At 44.1% G+C, this 17,444-nt stretch overlaps 1 long non-coding RNA gene and 1 other non-coding gene across 10 annotated transcripts; both read right to left on the bottom strand.

Annotated features, from left to right (window-relative positions):
* Positions 1-5,586: 5,586 nt before the first annotated feature.
* On the bottom strand, positions 5,587-12,049 carry LOC138729025 (uncharacterized). 9 transcript variants are annotated; one of them, XR_011338813.1, is made up of 7 exons: positions 12,011-12,049; positions 10,351-10,554; positions 10,137-10,262; positions 9,291-9,413; positions 8,758-8,809; positions 8,566-8,631; positions 5,587-8,475 (listed from the first exon to the last, which is right to left on the bottom strand). It is a non-coding gene; the product is annotated as an uncharacterized lncRNA (long non-coding RNA). The 9 variants fall into 9 exon arrangements; XR_011338819.1 differs by having other exon boundaries at positions 5,587-5,798; positions 7,644-8,475; positions 8,566-9,413; XR_011338814.1 differs by having other exon boundaries at positions 5,587-7,686; positions 7,789-8,475; positions 8,566-9,413.
* A 3,870-nt stretch (positions 12,050-15,919) lies between these two features.
* On the bottom strand, positions 15,920-16,026 carry LOC138729076 (U6 spliceosomal RNA). Its single transcript, XR_011338824.1, has one exon. It is a non-coding gene; the product is annotated as a U6 spliceosomal RNA (small nuclear RNA).
* Positions 16,027-17,444: the final 1,418 nt, after the last annotated feature.

The raw sequence follows: 17,444 nt of genomic DNA, 5'->3' as shown, positions 1-17,444 counted from the left end.
AATAATATAACACAAATGGACAGCAAGGACAACCTCATGTTGCATAAATAGATACAGTAACATCCCAAGAAAGCAGAAAACTGTCTGAGTTCAAAGCACACAAAGAAAGACCCCATAAGGAATATGATGATAGCAGCAGTATTTTTCATATCCATAGAAATTATTTAGTGTTATTTTTAATTGTATAGCCAATGCCTGAACAAATTAAAATCCCTATTGAGGGGCCTACAATAAAAGGACCAGCTCTTTTTTCCATCTATACAAAACCCAGCAAGAACTGGATGTGCCCACAATTGCATTTAACACTGACATAAGACGAAGCTGCCTCTTTTTTTCTGAATACAGATACAAGATATCGAAGTACATAAGCCTCAGGTCTGGCCCAATGGATTTCCTTACATTCCTAATAAATGTATAAATATTCAGATGGGTTTTCATATTTAATTGTTTTTTTTCTGTAAAGCTTATGTTTACACCTAATCTTCAAAACATAAATCATTACAATTCACCTGTAATTTTTACAGGTGCTTCAGTTAGCAACATAGTGTGTCATTGCTTTTTATTTAATAACTGAGGAACAGGTCAAGGACAAGCTAACCTGCTGCTCAGAAAGCAAAAACAAGAGTAGAAAAGTTCTCTCCTCAGAAGTCACAGAAAGCTCACATGAACTGAAGTGTTTATATACATACAATAAACACACGCAGTAATAAATAACATCATAAAAATTGATGTAAAGCAGTTCTAAGGACAGACTATAGCACCACAGAAAAATCTGGCACCGTGCACCAACTACACAGCATGAACTATCTTATCTGCTATGGGACTTCTTGGTATTATCTGGTCTTATGCAACCTGAAACTCGCCGAGCACAAAAGCTCTGCAGTTTGCTACTGAAAATACAAGATGCTCATATAGCAACCATAAAACCTAAATACAGTGGCAAAAATCCAGCCATTTTCTGACAAGATCCTAAGATACAAACAAAACTAAAACCTGTGAGTAGAAGAGAAGTTGAAATATTAGTAGGCTGCAGCTGAAGCATACAGGTTTCCCTTCCTCCCGAGAGCACAAACTTAACATTGCTCAACTTTCACATGTTGTCATTAACTTTACTAACTCTTAAATATTTTCACAATACACTTCTCCCCGCATCAGTTTTACAGCATGTCTGTAAACAGAGCTGCTACACAAAACCTCCGCTGCAGGCTGCTTCTGCTTCCTTGGGCTTGGCCAGGGCTGGTAGGTGATGGGAAAAGTACAGCAACCCCATGGATTCAACTGAAATTTTAACTCTCTTCTCATCACTTTCAAGTGACTATTTGCATTTTCCCCCATTGCATCCCTAATTGCTTTCTTCATTTAAAATGCCCTCATTTTGCTTAATAAAGCTCTTTTTTGTTCCCCAGAAAACCCTTAGTAAGGCTATTTGCAGGAATCAATGTGATTACCGATGTAAGCGCAATTATGCAAATTAACTTGTGACAAGTAACTCTGCATTTCCTTTGTCACAGACTGGTGCAGGGCTCTCCTGGTTTCATTTGCAAGACTGGGGCAGTGATGTCCTTCCTTTCCAGTGGGAGGTGTCCCTGCCCATGGCAGGGAGTTGGAACTAGATGATCTTCCAACCCAGTCTATTCTATGATTCTATGACTCCTGTCAGACTGAACACACATGGCAGGTTTTGCGTTTTACTTTCTCTGGCTTTTAATAGAAATGCTGATCAATATAAAAGCATCTTTTTTAAATTCAAAGGAGGGAACGTTCTCAGGCTGGACAAGCTTCGAAGGCAGCACCACGAGCAGAGCCTGTGTTAGGATGACTATACCCTTAAGTACTGTGCTTGGTAACTTCTACATCAGGGCCTTTTTCTCTTATTCTAGTATTTTATATAATATTATATAAATTATATAAATAAATGTTATTCTATAATAATATTTCTATCTTATTCCAACTACCCTTATACAACCAAAGCACATTTCTCTAATGTCACATGATTTACGCAATCTCATTCTTTCACTTCTCCTCTATTTTGATTAAACAAAAAAGCAAACAAACATAGATAAGAATGTGCTTCCTACCATTAACACCAGTAAGAGTCTTTAGTTACTTCTATGGATACTGGTTTTCATTCACAGATACTCAACTTTTTCTGATAAAAAGACATCTCTCTCTCTCTCCAGTTTTACACAAAACTACACATGTAAATGCAATTGAAAAGCTGACACCATTAATGTTCTTGCTTTGTACGAAAAGACTGAAAGGTTAGTATTTCCAATATAACAGTTACCGTAATCCCTGACCAGGGTTTTAGTACACAACCCTCACTACCCAGAGCTGTGACTCCTGCAGTGGTAAGGAATCTCTCTGGAATTACATGGATGAAATGTTAATTGCTTCTGCTGAGACATCAGGAAAGAGGAAGCAGGCTCGTCCTGAGACTCGTAACCACTCAAACCACAAAAAACGTTCAGGTTCACCATTTCTCTCTAACCCACATTTCACGTACGCATCGCAAACTGAAACTCCACCACTCCTACCTTTGGAATTCCTCCTTTGATGCGTTTTCCCTTCTGCCATCCACGGATCAGTATTTTCAGCAGTGACTCATGAGAATGTGCGTAACATGACACACTGTTGAAACTCGTTTGGGATGCCTTGATTTAAGACACATCACCAACAACAGACACAGAACACAAGCATTTCTTGATGAAGCAATCACAAGTCTCATCAACTTATGCTAGTATTCCTACTATTAAATCTTTCTACAGCAAGCAATCATGCCTTATAGAAGTTAAGTTTGGAATTTACTCCTATTTTACCACAAAGAAAAAAAAAAAAAGGAGAAAGAAGCAGCTTGAACAAGATGATCTGCTAAGCCTGAAGAATGCAGATTTAGCTCAGATTCCTGCAACCCTGTTTTACTCTTAAATAACATGTCTTGGTGCAGCATTTTGCTTCCTACTTGACTGTATTATCAAGCCTTAAAGACAGACATTCGATATAAGAAAAGAGTGGAAGAATTAAACAGCCATTCTAAGTGGTAGGGAAACAGAGCACTGAAATACTTATTTCTTAGAGTAATCTACTCCAGTCTGTCTCATCTCAGTTCTATCCCCCAACAAGGGGTGTCTGTGATGACCTACGAAACTACTTTTATGGCTCCAAGAGCCATTTTAAATGTTTTTTTCTCACATTTTGTAGGCTTTTTACTACAAAAGGAAATCACAATATACAACAGACCAACCCTCCTGAACAAAACATATGAAGTTTTCTAGTTAATAGGTAAGAGCACAAACATAATTATTAAGATTTTATAAAGCTACTTCTTGAGAAGGAAAAACAATGGGATACAAGCTTAGCAGTATGAAAACTGGTGCATTGTAACTTAAGTTCTTTAGCTAATGGTTTGAAATTTAAATTCCAGCACAGAACCTGCCCTTATTTGGATGTAAGTTTCCCAGGTTACATACTGAAAGTTACATTTCAAAATATTTCATTATAATATGGCTTTACCATAAATCTAACACAAACCAACACAATTCTGTGTTTTTACAGCCACTGCTTGCCTCTTGCTATAAAGCCATACAATAAATGTCCTAATTTTCACTTGGGTACTTGGGTCAGAAACCTGTACTCAGCTTTGCCAAGAACCCCACTAACTATTTTGCTTCTTCTAGGTGTATATTCTTAAGGTATTATTGGAACAATAGAGAAAACATTTTCATATAGTTCTGTCATTTGAACAGATTCTGGTTCAGCAATTCCCACACACAGGAGCAGAAAAACTTGCTTGGCTCTTTGGACAATAGGCATCATGCGTTCCATATCGCTGGCAGAGGCAAGAACCCTGTTTCAGCATCTTTAACATTCACTGTTCTGCAAAATACTTATGATGCTATTCTGCTCTACAGAAGTCAGATATTCAAAAGCATATGTTGATGTAACCACCCAAGAAAATATCATCCACGCATATTATGACAGCACAGAAGGAAATATTTAAGTCTTAACTTTACTTCAGCACAAAGTGCTGGTCTAATGGGAGGTTTTGGGGGAAATGCATTAGCATGGGTTGAATGATACAGTACCCAAGTACTGTGCATCAAGAATAATCTTTCTACCTGTAATTTCATGGAGTGACTGCACCTCAAAACATCCTGCATGTGTAGCAGTCATTTACTTCCACAATAATAAAAGTCTTTAATATATTTTCAGTGTCCATTTGTAAAGGCACAAGAAGGAGTCCAAACAGGCTGACCAGATGGTGCTCAAACGCCACTGAAGGGCAGAGCTCCCCGATAAAATAAGCTACCACAGCTGGAGACTCTTCTGCTAATCCTTTAGACTTCAGAGGAAAACATAACTGATGATACTGAAGGCAGAGCCCTTTTCCTTTTTCACTGTGATGCTACTGATAATAGAAAATCTGAGAGCGCTGAAAGACACTTCACTGAGAACTAGAGTCACGAGTCATAGTGTCGCTGTGAGCCAAACCGCGTCACTTACATGAATGACTGCTTAAAGAAGTTGAAAGGTAAAGAGCGAAGAGAGAACACAAAGACACAGGAAGTGGCGTTTTCATTTTGAGTAAGCTTCAAACAAGCCACCTTCTCTGCTTTATTTAGAAAAAGAGAACTATCTGTGCAACATTGGGCAAATGATATCTTGGTAATAAGGTAACATTGAGCTTTTATACTTCAAAAATGACAAAAGAATATTTAAGAGTAGATGTTTCTTATAGCAAGTGAAGTAAAGTAGCTCATTAAAAAAAAGAACTTTGAGTATAATGACCTAATTAGGGGAATTTCTCCATAGTGAAAGGCTGTTCTAGTGTAAGTTGATGGGAAAACCCAGCTGGCTTGAATACTGTAAGATCAAGACCTAAATGCTTATCAAAGTGTGTAGTTAAAGAAAAAAAGAATCAGAAGACAGGTAGTTTCTGTCCTTCTAACAAATATACATTGAATACAGTCACACTAATTTCACAGTTTCTCAGTTAAAAACTTTCCAGGATTACTCATACTTAGTAACTACAACTGTCACCACTATTCTGTTGAACTTCAGTTACTGAAAGTACTCCACACTTATTTCATATTTGTTAGAGAAGAAAATAATTAAGAGGCACCCTATATCAGCTTTTGTGGTATCAAAAGCCAAAGCAAGAGATCAAATAATTCAATAACAAAATACAGTTAGATAAATGACACAGTATCTGATCTTGATTGCTCATTTTTCAGAGGGCACTAAAACAGCACACGCTCCAGTCCCCAGTATTTTTACCCATCTTTTTAAAGTGCATTAGTAACCTTCAAGAAGACCCTCCAGCATGTGGAATATGTGAGATTTGTTCCCCAAGAAAAAGCATTCCAAAAAAATACAATCAGGATGGAAGCATGCTAGATGCTAAACCTGCTACCAGAATGTTGTTTCTATTTTAACCCTTTGAGCTTTAAATAAAAAGTGAGGAATGTTTTCATTAACACAACCTACAGAAGTTTAATCCATTCTAAATAAGCCTGAGCTATACTTACTAGCATCCTGGCTTGTTTCTTATTGCTGTCCTACGTACAGACTTACACAGTTAAAGAATCCAGTTCACGCACTTTATTAATGTTAACATAATACAATGTAACTTTAGGTAATTAAGTTTAATGTGCCGTTCAACAAGTAACACAGAATTTCATACTACAACTTACAGTAATTCTTTATAGTTCACAACACCCTCACAGCAAAATCAAAATGGACCAAAACTCGCCCCAGTATTATTAAGCAAGAGCTTGGTTTTCTTCTAGCTGGTCACCCTGAAAAGTAACACAATGATAACAGTTATAATGTGACATTCAAACACCTAAATATGAAATAGGTTTGCATTGTGTCACAAAGTATGTCTAGGCAAGTACCTTGCCCTAAAAGAATCTTCTAACTTGGAAAAAATGGAAAATATTAAAGTAATTCCATTTGTGCTTCTGCACATGCAATACATATAATCAGACCAATATCTTATGCTTTCATAAGGTATATACACAGGCTCCACGATAGTGAAATGCAGCTCAGCATCTAGCATTAAAATAAAATATTCAATTGTCATGGACTAACCACTCAATTCTCTCAGGTAAAGCACTGTTACACCTTCGTTTTAAAGTGACATTAGTGAAGTACCCATACGATGATTTGCTGGGGGTGGACGGGTGGTGTTTGGGGTTTTTTTTCCCCTGTGTTTCCTTTTATAAGTAATTAAGGTTTTATTTTCCTTCTTACTAAGGAACCTCTCAGCTGTTCACACTGCTCGACTTTTTCCTCAAGATTGTTAATTTTCTTCCCATGTTAGGGAATTACAATTTACGACTGCCTTGTCTGGGCAGTAAACGTACAACTTCTCAGGCAACAGATTACTTAAGAGAAGTCCTGAAATACAGAAAAAAAGCTGTAAGAAAAGCTATGCAGCAAAAGTTGTTATAAAGGCCTTGCCACTACCATTTTAGGAGACAGGAACCTAAGCTGCAGTCTGCCTTCACAGTAGGGGCTTCCCAACTCATCATTCACTAGTGACAGACACCAACTCACCCGACAGGTTTCAGTCTTCCTCATCGAACTGCTACAATGCTTTTGAGTATTTATTTTGTATCTGTATTCCGTTTAATTTCTTAGTAAATCGAGGCAAAAAAACCCTGATACATTCTATAACCAAATCTCAGGCAAGTCAGTTCAATCAAGAGGATTTGTCTAGTTAATAAAGGTCAGGGTAAAGAAGTTTTTGAATCTCTGTCACTCAAATATTGCAGGAGTAAAAGAATCCCAAGTCCCCAAAGCTGCTTCAAAAAAAACCCTATTTAACTGCTTGGACTCACCATTCTTCAACCTTAATGTCAGGGTAAATAAATATTAAAGAAAAAAAAACAAACAATAAATGTTTTATGATCTGCTTTGACAGTTTTGTACTTGTTACACATAAAACAAAAATAATTTGAATCTAACTTGTTTAGTATTCTCAGTGTTAAAGTTGAAAGTTAATAACAGAAGCAGCATTAGAGAAGAACTGTATGCATTCAGGAACCTAACTGGGCATGGCTCAGTAACACTTCCTTTTGGCTATGCCCTGCTAATAATACTTTAAAATCATATTTACGTAAATTCTTTTCTTCCCATGTTATTTCAACACCTCAAGGCTTCACAATAGCCAGAACTCAAAAAAAACATACCATTTCACGTAGCAGGGATCCCGAAACAAACCCTTGCTACTTCACTCCCTCACTGTTTCTCCATCAACTTAATTCTCTACAACAGCAACCTCTGAAAGCTGACATCATCAGGCAAGACTCCAAAGACAAAAAAATAAACAAAACCAAAGAAGAAAGGGGCTGATACAGCAAGTGAGTTTACGTGTTCTGGCTCCATTATCTTTGATGTTTCCTTACCAGTTCATGTTTAGCCAACCTAAAACTAGACTAGACAGGAAAAGGCCTAGAATAGAACAGATGCTTTATGACTATTAATTCAGAATTTGCTAATAAAGCACCTTCAACAAGGCCTTGTTCTTTTTCTGGCCTCACACACCAGCACAGAACGAAGACACACTCTGTAGGGCCCCAAAATAGTAACAGCAACAAGAAAACATGACACTCAATTGCCAGGAAAGCAGGAAATACCTGCCTTCATCTCCACCCTTCAACAGGAAGTGCAGTACCACACCTTTAAACACAAGAAGAAAAAGAAAAGCATACATTAACATAACCACTGTTCCTTTCTGAAGGAAAACTACTATTTTCTACAACAATTAAGAGTTTTGCCCACCAGGTTCAGGTACCAACATGACTTTGGGCACATCACTTGACTGCTGTACAGATACCTGGAGCTTGTAAGAATCCCCCAATAACACCATCGCTCTACCTCCCTGCTGCACTGTGAATGAAAAACAAGCCCAAACACATTACATATCAAAACACAAAACAATTATTTTCATCGGAAAGAGACTACACAACTACTCCTGGTAGGTAAATGTTCTTTGGAATAGCACAGTGTGCTCTAGGATGTCTGGGCCATAAAACTCTCCTTGTTCTGAGACAGCTGTCATTTCTTAGCTTTACACAATTACCACTGCACACATGCCTGATGATTTGTCCAGCACTTTCCACATTCAATGTGATTCAACATCTTCACATAAATATCGTGAGACTGTAAAAAAGCATCCTGTACCTTACCTTTTAGGGTAACGAAGTTTTTCTCATACCAAACACCTTTTCACAGTATTTCTTACATCTCTGAAGCAAAAATAAGCAAGCAATTAAGAACAAACCCTCTGTCTCACCTTCATCAAATCAGTCCCAGGATTTCAATTATTGCTGCACTCCAAACTAAATTTATTTTGTCATAGGAAAGCGCTATCTTGAACAATGCACTTGAATTTGTCAGCTTCATCAGCACAGGTATTTTTTTTTTCCTGCCACAGAATTGCTTTCAAAACCCCAACTTGTTCACCTACTAAAACCAAAAGTAAAGAATTAGGAAAGTCACAAGCAAAATTGTAGTAGAAAATGAGATTCAGAGAGACATGCTATGTGCATTACGTACTTGACCATACTGGCGAGGGGTTTGGACACACCATGCAATGTAACGTCCTAAGGCCTCAGTATCCCCCTGCACACATTAAAAGATAAATTTGTTTTTTAAAGGTCAGATAACTCAGACATGGACGAAATCACAATTATTCAGGAGTACTTGTGGGTAATTGAAACCTAAACAAAGAGTAACGGACAAGCATACCTATTCGAGGCTCCTCTGATCTCAACTGTGAATCCCTCAGTTACTGATGACACTGCAGTAAAAGAAATCAGCAGACGACTGATGGAGTGGTCGCCTTGTTGAGCAGGGAACTCTTTTTAGACAGGTTCACACATCACTTTGTATGTAATATCACTCAGTCAACAACAAAACATTTTTCTTTTGAAAGGTTAAAGCACACACGATTGCATTTGCCTGGAGACTGTACTACTGTAAAAATTAACTGCTTACTCAAGTGACTAGAATACGCATAAAGTACTAGCTATTTCCTTGTACCACACATGAGTCCTGTATACAACTAAGGAAGGTAGTCACGGAACAGGCAGGTTTACTGTATGTAGCCCTAACAACCAAAATCACTCTCAGGTTCTGGACCAACCACTATGCACCTAGATGCTTTCTGATAACGAATCAGAGCATGAATGACATGAGTTACTAGTAAACAGAATTAAATTTGATAATAAAACCAAAGCAAAATATTTTAAAGACATGCAAAAAACCATAGTATCACTAACGTGTCATCTATCTCTGTTGATAAGCAGTCCTGCGGCATCTCTTTCTCTTTCACAGTTACAATTTTCCCATCTTCAAAGTCAGAACAAGCAGATCCTTTAGTCAACCGCTCATCAGGGCCATACCTGCAAATACAACCCAAATTGTAAGCTGAAACATCTCTTCTGCAAAGAGCTTTTGTTTCTATTTTGTCTAGAAACATATATCCTCAACAACACAAACAACCATACAAATACATAAGCTGTTCTACAGAAGATATCCATTTTAATAAAATTAGCTCTGTGCTTTCCTGTTTCTTATATAGGATCATAGAATGGTTTAGGTTAGAAGGGACCTTAAAGCCCACCAAGTTCCAGCCTCCCACTGGATCAGGGGCTCCAAGCCCCATCCAACCTGGCCTGAAACACCTCCAGGGATGGGGCAGCCATGACCGCTCCGGGCAACCTGAGCCAGTGTCTAAACACACTCAAAGGAAAACATTTCTTCCCAAGATGTCATTTAAATATTCTCTCCTAAGCTTAAAACTGTTCTCCCTCATCCTATCCATGCACTCCCTGATCAAGGGCCCCTCCTCAGTTTTCCTGCAGCCCCTTTCAGCACTGGAAGCTGCTCTGAGGTCTCCCTGAAGCCTTCTCTTCTCCAGGCTGAACAATCCTAACTCTTTCAGCCTGTCCTCATATGGGAGGTGCTTCCCTTCCCCCATCATCTCTGTGGCTCCCTCTGGACTCGCTCTAAAAGATCCATGTAACTTCCACCCCAGTTTTTTTAAATGTCAGCTACAGTCTTCCAAGTAGTATCCTGAAAAATCTTTCACCTGCCCCTCACATAGAAAGGGGAACACTACTAACGTTCCATCAGCTGCTATTAAAGACATGCTGCCTGATAATGCTCTTTCTTCTTTCACAGTAATTCTTCTCACACCTTCCGAAAGGGAACGGACATGAGCCTTTGACAACAGATCACAGCTGTTGTACCTAGAAAGAAAACACCCAGGTGGTATTAATGCCAAGGATTATTTACTTGGTGTTAGGAAGTGGAGAAGCATCGCAAAAATCTACTCACAAGTCCAGTAAAAAACCTGCAACTTCTGCGTCATTTCTGAAATCCAACTTTTCCTTAAGTGTCAACCATCAGTCAATCTGATTTCCCACATAAATCCTTGTTTTCCCCCTCCTTCTGTCAAGACTTTGCTTTCTTTTCTTCTTTTCCAAAAAAGACAGCACTGGGGGCCTCCCACATCTCTTCGTCGGTAAGGACATGGTCAGTCTGGAAAAAAAGGGAAGAACATTGAGTGGGACAAAGCTCAGGGCAATAGGTGACACCTGGGTGCTCTGAGTCACTGCAGCAGATGCCAACTGCTGGACCCCACCAGCCTCGGGCTCCCTTGCGAAGAACCAAATGGCTGTAACGCTCAGAGCCCTACAGGATGGCTCCCAGCCACACTCCCCACCCTCACCCACTGCCACCTCCTCTGGTAACGTGCCTGTTTCCACTGTCACCCACCAATCCCTCAGCCCTGCTGCCGCTGGGGTCCCCTCTCCCACCACTCCCTCAGTGCCATCTCCCTCACTGGTTCCTCAGCCCCGCTGCCTCTGCCTCACCCTTCATCAAGTCCCTCACTCATCAGGTGCTTCAGCCCGCCTGGGGCCTCTCAGCTCCCCAGGTGTCCCACCCTGTCTGGGGCTTCTCAGCCTCGCAGCCCCCTGGTCCCCTCCTCACCCTGCTGCCCCCGGGGTCCCTCCTCAACCCCCCACCATGCTCCCTCATCCTCGCTGCCCCCGGGGTCCCTCCTCAACCCCCCACCATGCTCCCTCATCCTCGCTGCCCCCAGGGTCCCTCTCCCACTGGGGTCCCTCTCCCACCGCTCCTTCAACCGCAGCCCTGCTGCCCCCTCACTCACTGGTTCCTCAGCCCTAATAGCACCTGCCTTACGCCGCCTGGGGCCCATGTTTCCCCCGTGTTCCTCAGCCCTAGCTGGGGCCCGTGTCCCCCTCCCACCGTGTCCCTCAGCCCCAGCGGAGGCCGTATCCCCCTCCCACCGTGTCCTTCAGCCCCACCGGGGGCCCGTGTCCCCCACCCACCGTCTCCCTCAGCCCCACCCGTGTCCCTTCTACCGTGTCCCTCAGCCCCACCGGAGGCCGCATCCCCCTCCCACCGTGTCCCTCAGCCCCACCGAGGGCCCGTGTCCCTCCCACCGTGTCCCTCAGCCCCACCGGGGGCCCGTGTCCCTCCCACCGTGTCCCTCAGCCCCACCGGGGGCCCGTGTCCCTCCCACCGTGTCCCTCAGCCCCACCGGAGACCCGTGTCCTTTCTATCGTGTCCCTCAGCCCCACCGGAGGCCGTATCCCCCTCCCACCGTGTCCCTCAGCCCCACCGGAGGCCGTATCCCCCTCCCACCGTGTCCCTCAGCCCCACCGGAGGCCGTATCCCCCTCCCACCGTGTCTCTCAGCCCCACCGGAGGCCGTATCCCCCTCCCACCGTGTCCCTCAGCCCCACCGGAGGCCGTATCCCCCTCCCACTGTGTCTCTCAGCCCCACCGGAGGCCGTATCCCCCTCCCACCGTGTCTCTCAGCCCCACCGGAGGCCGTATCCCCCTCCCACCGTGTCTCTCAGCCCCACCGGAGGCCGTATCCCCCTCCCACCGTGTCCCTCAGCCCTGCCTGAGGCCCGTGCCTCCCTCCTACCGTGTCCCTCCCACCATGTCTCTCCCCGGTCCCTCACCCGCCCCTCTCACTCTCTCGGTCCCGGAAGTCCCGCAGATAAACAAGGTCACGTGACCGACGGGCACACTGTCACGTGAGACGCGAACGTGGTCACGTGACCGTCGCGCGGTGATGACGCGCAATAGCCACCGCCCCCCCCCCCCCCTTCTCCAGGCTGCGGCTTCGAAGGCGGCGGGTGGGGCGCGCTATGACCGCTGAAAGGTGGTGTTTGTTTTTAAGGTCGTGTTTAGTCTTGATATCCCCGAGCCTCTGGGAGAAGCGAGAGGGGACCAACGTTTACTTCTGTCACGTAGTTTTGAAATAAAAAGGCAGCGCCTCGCCTTCCGTGCTGTTAGCGGGTTAAGGAGCGGCTGCTGCCCACCCTGCTGGGGCTGAACCCGGCAGTTTGAAGGGAAAAATCACAGAATCGCCAGGTTGGAAAAGACCCATCGGATCATCGAGTCCAACCATTCCCATCAAACACTAAACCATGTCCCTCAGCACCTCGTCCACCCGTCCCTTAAACCCCTCCAGGGAAGGTGACTCAACCCCCTCCCTGGGCAGCCTCTGCCAGTGCCAATGACCCTTTCTGTGAAATTTTTTTTCCTAATGTCCAGACTAAACCTCCCCTATTGCAGGGGGTTGGAACTAGATGATCTTTAAGGTGCCTTCCAACCCAAACTATTCTGTGACTTTATGATTTTAAGTTACTAGCCCGTTATATATTTGAATGTTATGTATAGATTTGGGGGGGTTAGTACTAAAATGTAGGAATAGCTTGAGCAATAACTTTTAGCTATCCTGTGCCTGTATACGTGTGCTTAAATAAGGAATTGTAACAAGGCTGCAGTTAGAAAGAATGGGAAAGAATGTGATTGTATCTAATTAAGACAGGTAACGAGGGCTAGTGCAATGAGAAGAGAAAGAACCAGCTAGGACTGGATGTGACCTTGAAGAGGTGCCCAAGGAGTCTTAAGAGCATGTGCAAGGAGAGTTGAAAAGTTCAGCTGAGAGGGAGACCTACAGCCTTCATCCAGAGACCCTTGAGGAAGACACTCAGAGGGCAGAGCGTGTGCGCCAAGGGGAGGAAACCTAGGTAAATAAATTCTGGGAACTGGTTATAATAGACACACCTGTTCCAGGAAAGTGATGAATATGTGTGCTTTAACTGTATATCACCATTGTGAACGGTACTGGAAGCTGCCCACACACTAGGTGGAGTGATCTTCTGCATGCCCGACTTTACTTAATAATCGAATTGGCATTAATTATTGAGTCTGGCTTTTCAAGGCATCAATTTAAAAATAAAGGTGTGTGTCTGTATTCTCCATAATGAATTGCTAGATAAGAAAACCCCCAACGCTTTAATGGATCTTGCCATATCTGTGTTTTTTCCTGTTCCTCTCCCTAAGGAGGCCTGCTCGCCAGCGAGCATTTCTCATGCCTCAGCCAATTCTGGCTGTGTGCCAGACACAGCGAGGAAACGCTTTTACCAATAATTACATTAATGCTGATTTTACCACTTGGATGTCTGTGTCAATAAGCTTAATGTTTTGCCCCTGAACTGTTTCACTCCAGTCCTTTAATAACCGTGCATTCCCGGTACAATTAAGTGTGAACAGCAGCAGCTGCCACTTGGAATGACATTTCAAAGCCAGTACCCCAGGCTCGGCAAAGGTTAAGGTTCATTTTCCTCCATAGCAATGCAGAGAAATGTATCCGAGGGCACCAGGTGCAGTGCGCTGCCTCCTCCTGAGCGGCAACAGCAGCCACGCAGGACAGAATTCCAGCAACTTTCAGAAAGCATGTTCATTCTCAAAACTGACCTCCCGGTCGTTTGGGTCTCCTCATGATATAAACCAGTATCTGGTACATGCTAAGTGGTTTTAAGAAAAATGAGCTGTATAGAAGTCTAGCAATAGCTCATTGCATCTTGATCTGTGTAAGAAAAGTAATACAAAAGCAGAGCTCGGCGATGGAGATGGAGACCTCGCAGTTTTCACTATGTTCTTTTAATCAGCATGGCATACAGAAATCACATTAAGAAAGCGCTACTGCTGCTTCTTCTGGCTTCTCTCATTCAGGCAGACCTTTATCCAGTTCCTCAGTTTTCCAGCCTTCAAACAGGATGGTTTTGGTTTTGTCTATTCCACACTCTCGTGACTGGTTTCAGTCATACCTCCAATTCACTCATTCCCAGGTGTTTTTTTCCAGCCTGGCCTTCAAACACATTCAAGATTCATCATCCTGTGCATCAAGCTTGAAACACCCGGTCTGTTTAATAATGTTTCTTCTAATATGCTTGATACCAGCTTCATGCTTTATCTTAGTCCCAATTAATCTTCCATATACTTGGCTTTGTTCCCACAGTGGAATTTCTTACGTATTATCAATCACTGCTGAGGAGGATTCATCACATTTAAATTCTTTCACACGAGCTTCATATCTTTCATGTAAGTTATTGTCATATCTGCAAAGAATTAAGAATTCTTTAACATTAAAAAGCAACTAAATTATGCTGCATAGTACCTAACATGCATTAAAAACTTTCATGCAGAAAAAAATGAAGTAAAAAATAAGTCAAAAGGAACAATCAAACACAGTGATCAAACCAAGAAGCCAGCACATTTTCACTAGAGAACAGCATCTCAAATGATAAATTTGCTTCATGTTTCCTATTTTTACTTTCTCCCCCTCACCATCTGCTTCTGTTCTGCTTTTTCTTCCAAACCCCATCCACCTTGTTTAGCTGCACACACCACATCACAGAACTCAGCCCGTGTGGAAACAAAATTCCCAATGCCAAAGCCAAGAAAGCGCTACCTATTCATAAAAGACCTTCCAAAAGTAATTCTTATTTTTCCTACAGTAGTTTCTGATCTTTAAGACAACAAGTCGCTATTGATCCAATGCTTCACTACACCCGTCTTCTGAATAAAGAAAGCTGAAGGTTTTGGCTGTCAGTACCTTTGGGTTGTATCTCTGCCTTCAGTGCTGCCGTTTCTGCCAAGTTTTCCCTTGTTCTTTTGGCAGCCAGTATTCAATCCCACAAGAGCAAGACACTGTAGTGTGGAGAAAGAGGGTGGGTTACAGAACTCCCAGAAATTTTAGCTGCTTTCAGTATTCTTCAGCAAGAACTAGTCCTTGTAGTTACTTAAGTCACCCAAGCAATGCTCACATGCAGCAGGCACAGTGGTGCTGAATGGTTGAACTGGATGGTCTTAGAGGTCTTTTCCAGCCACAGAGATTCTATGATTCTATAATGGATTGCTGTTTCTCTAGGAAAACTCGGAATACCACAGCCCCTTAGGAGTTACCACCAACAGCGGCACAGCTCCCTGGGAGGCTGTGGCTGACGAGTGCTGCTGATCCACTGACACAGAAGGCTGTGGGGTAGCTCTGGTCACAGAACTGCGAGAGAACAGAACAGGGAACTGCGAGAGTCTTGGCTAAGGGGGCAATCCAAGCCCAAGGAATCATAGCATCACTAGGTTGGAAAGGACCCACTGGATCATCAAGTCCAACCATTCCTATCAACCATTAAACCATGTCCCTCAGCACCTCGTCCACCCGTCCCTTAAACCCCTCCAGGGAAGGTGACTCAACCCCCTCCCTGGGCAGCCTCTGCCAGTGCCCAGTGACTCTTTCCGTGAAAGATTTTTTCCTGATGTTCAGCCTGAACCTCCCCTGGTGGAGCTTGAGGCCATTCCCTCTCGTCCTGTCCCCTGTCCCTTGGGAGAAGAGCCCAGCTCCCTCCTCTCCACAAGCTCCTTTCAGGTAGTTGGAGAGAGCAATGAGGTCTCCCCTCAGCCTCCTCTCCCCAAGGCTAAACACCCCCAGCTCTCTCCAGCCGCTCCTCGAGGCCATTCCTGTGTTTCTGCCCCTGTGCAGAAGATGTTCGAAGGTTGGGAGGAAAAAAATGAAAAAAAAAAATATGGAACGCTTCACGAATTTGCGTGTCATCCTTGCGCAGGGGCCATGCTAATCTTCTCTGTATCGTTCCAATTTTAGTATATGTGCTGCCGAAGCGAGCACGACGTTTCCTTCCCCGCCTCACCTATTTATACGCTGAACTACCAGTTTTCTTAAGGTAGGGCGAGACTCTTGTTGGCGTTTCTGCCCGACATTGTGGTGTACACACCTTTCTCTATCCTTTTCCTCCCTTTTCCACCCGGGAGCTGCTTCAGGAGGTACCGGGGGGGCAGAGCAGAGCGGGATGCGCGGACCCCGCGGGATGCAAATAAGCGCAAAGCACCTCGGGCCGGGGCGAGAGGCTGATGGCGGGGGCGTGTGCCGGGGGACCACGGGGCGCTCACAGCGCTTTAGTGCCGGTCCCCCAGGGCGATGCGGTGCTAGTTGCAATGCGGGTTGTATTGCAAGAGCCTCTGGAGCTGCGACGAGCGGTGGCAGGGACCCCCGTCCCTTAAACCCCTCCGGGGAAGGTGACGCAACCCCCTCCCTGGGCAGCCTCTGCCAGTGCCCAATGACCCTTTCTGTGAAGAATTTTTTCCTAATGTCCAGCCTGAACCTCCCCTGGCGGAGCTTGAGGCCATTCCCTCTCGTCCTGTCCCCTGTCACTTGGGAGAAGAGCCCAGCTCCCTCCTCTCCACAACCTCCTTTCAGGTAGTTGGAGAGAGCAATGAGGTCTCCCCTCAGCCTCCTCTTCTCCAGGCTAAACACCCCCAGCTCTCTCAGCCGTTCCTCATAAGGCCTGTTCTCCAGCCCCTTCTTATGTTGAGGTTTCCAGAACTGGACACAACACTCCAAGGTCTCACAAGAGAGAAACAGAGGGGCAGAATCCCCTCCCTCACCCTGCTGGCCACGCTGCTTTTGATACATTCGCATATTGGTGTGTTTTTCACACATTTTGAGCTGAGTATTGGCTTGCAAGACTCGAGAAGCAGGGACCGAAGCAGGCTGGGAGAGTTGGGGTTGTTCAGCCTGGAGAAGGTTCCAGGGAGTTGCCTTATTTTGCAGCTTTTTAGTACTTAAAGGTGGCTGGTGAGGAAGATGGGGACAGAGTTTTAGCAGGGCCTGTTCCAATAGGGCAAGGGGTCATGTTTTAAAAGTTAAAAAGGGGAGATTCAGAGCAGATCTTGGGAAGAAATTTGAAGGTGCTGAGACACCAGCACACGTTGCCCTGAGAGGTGGGAGATGCCCCATCCCTGGAAACATTCAGGATCAGGTTGGAGGGGGCTCTGAGCAACCTGATGGAGTTGATGTCCATGCTCACTGCCGGGGGATTGCACTGGGTGGGTTTTAAACATCCCTTCCAACCTAAAGCTCTAGAAGAAAAATTTGTGGGCACCATCCCGAAGCACATTCTGCCCCTCCACCCCTCACACACCCCCTGCTGCGTGTGGCCAGGACTCTCTAAGCAAAAATCAATTGTTCCAGCCACACCAACCCCACAGCCTTTCTTCTGGTGCAAGGGCAGATGGCGTCAGAGGTGG

Source organism: Phaenicophaeus curvirostris, chromosome 19 (assembly GCF_032191515.1).
Source record: "Phaenicophaeus curvirostris isolate KB17595 chromosome 19, BPBGC_Pcur_1.0, whole genome shotgun sequence".
Taxonomy (NCBI): Eukaryota; Metazoa; Chordata; class Aves; order Cuculiformes; family Cuculidae; genus Phaenicophaeus; species Phaenicophaeus curvirostris.
The sequence above is the reverse complement of the archived record's forward strand: the minus strand, read 5'-3'. Positions and strand labels throughout refer to the sequence as shown.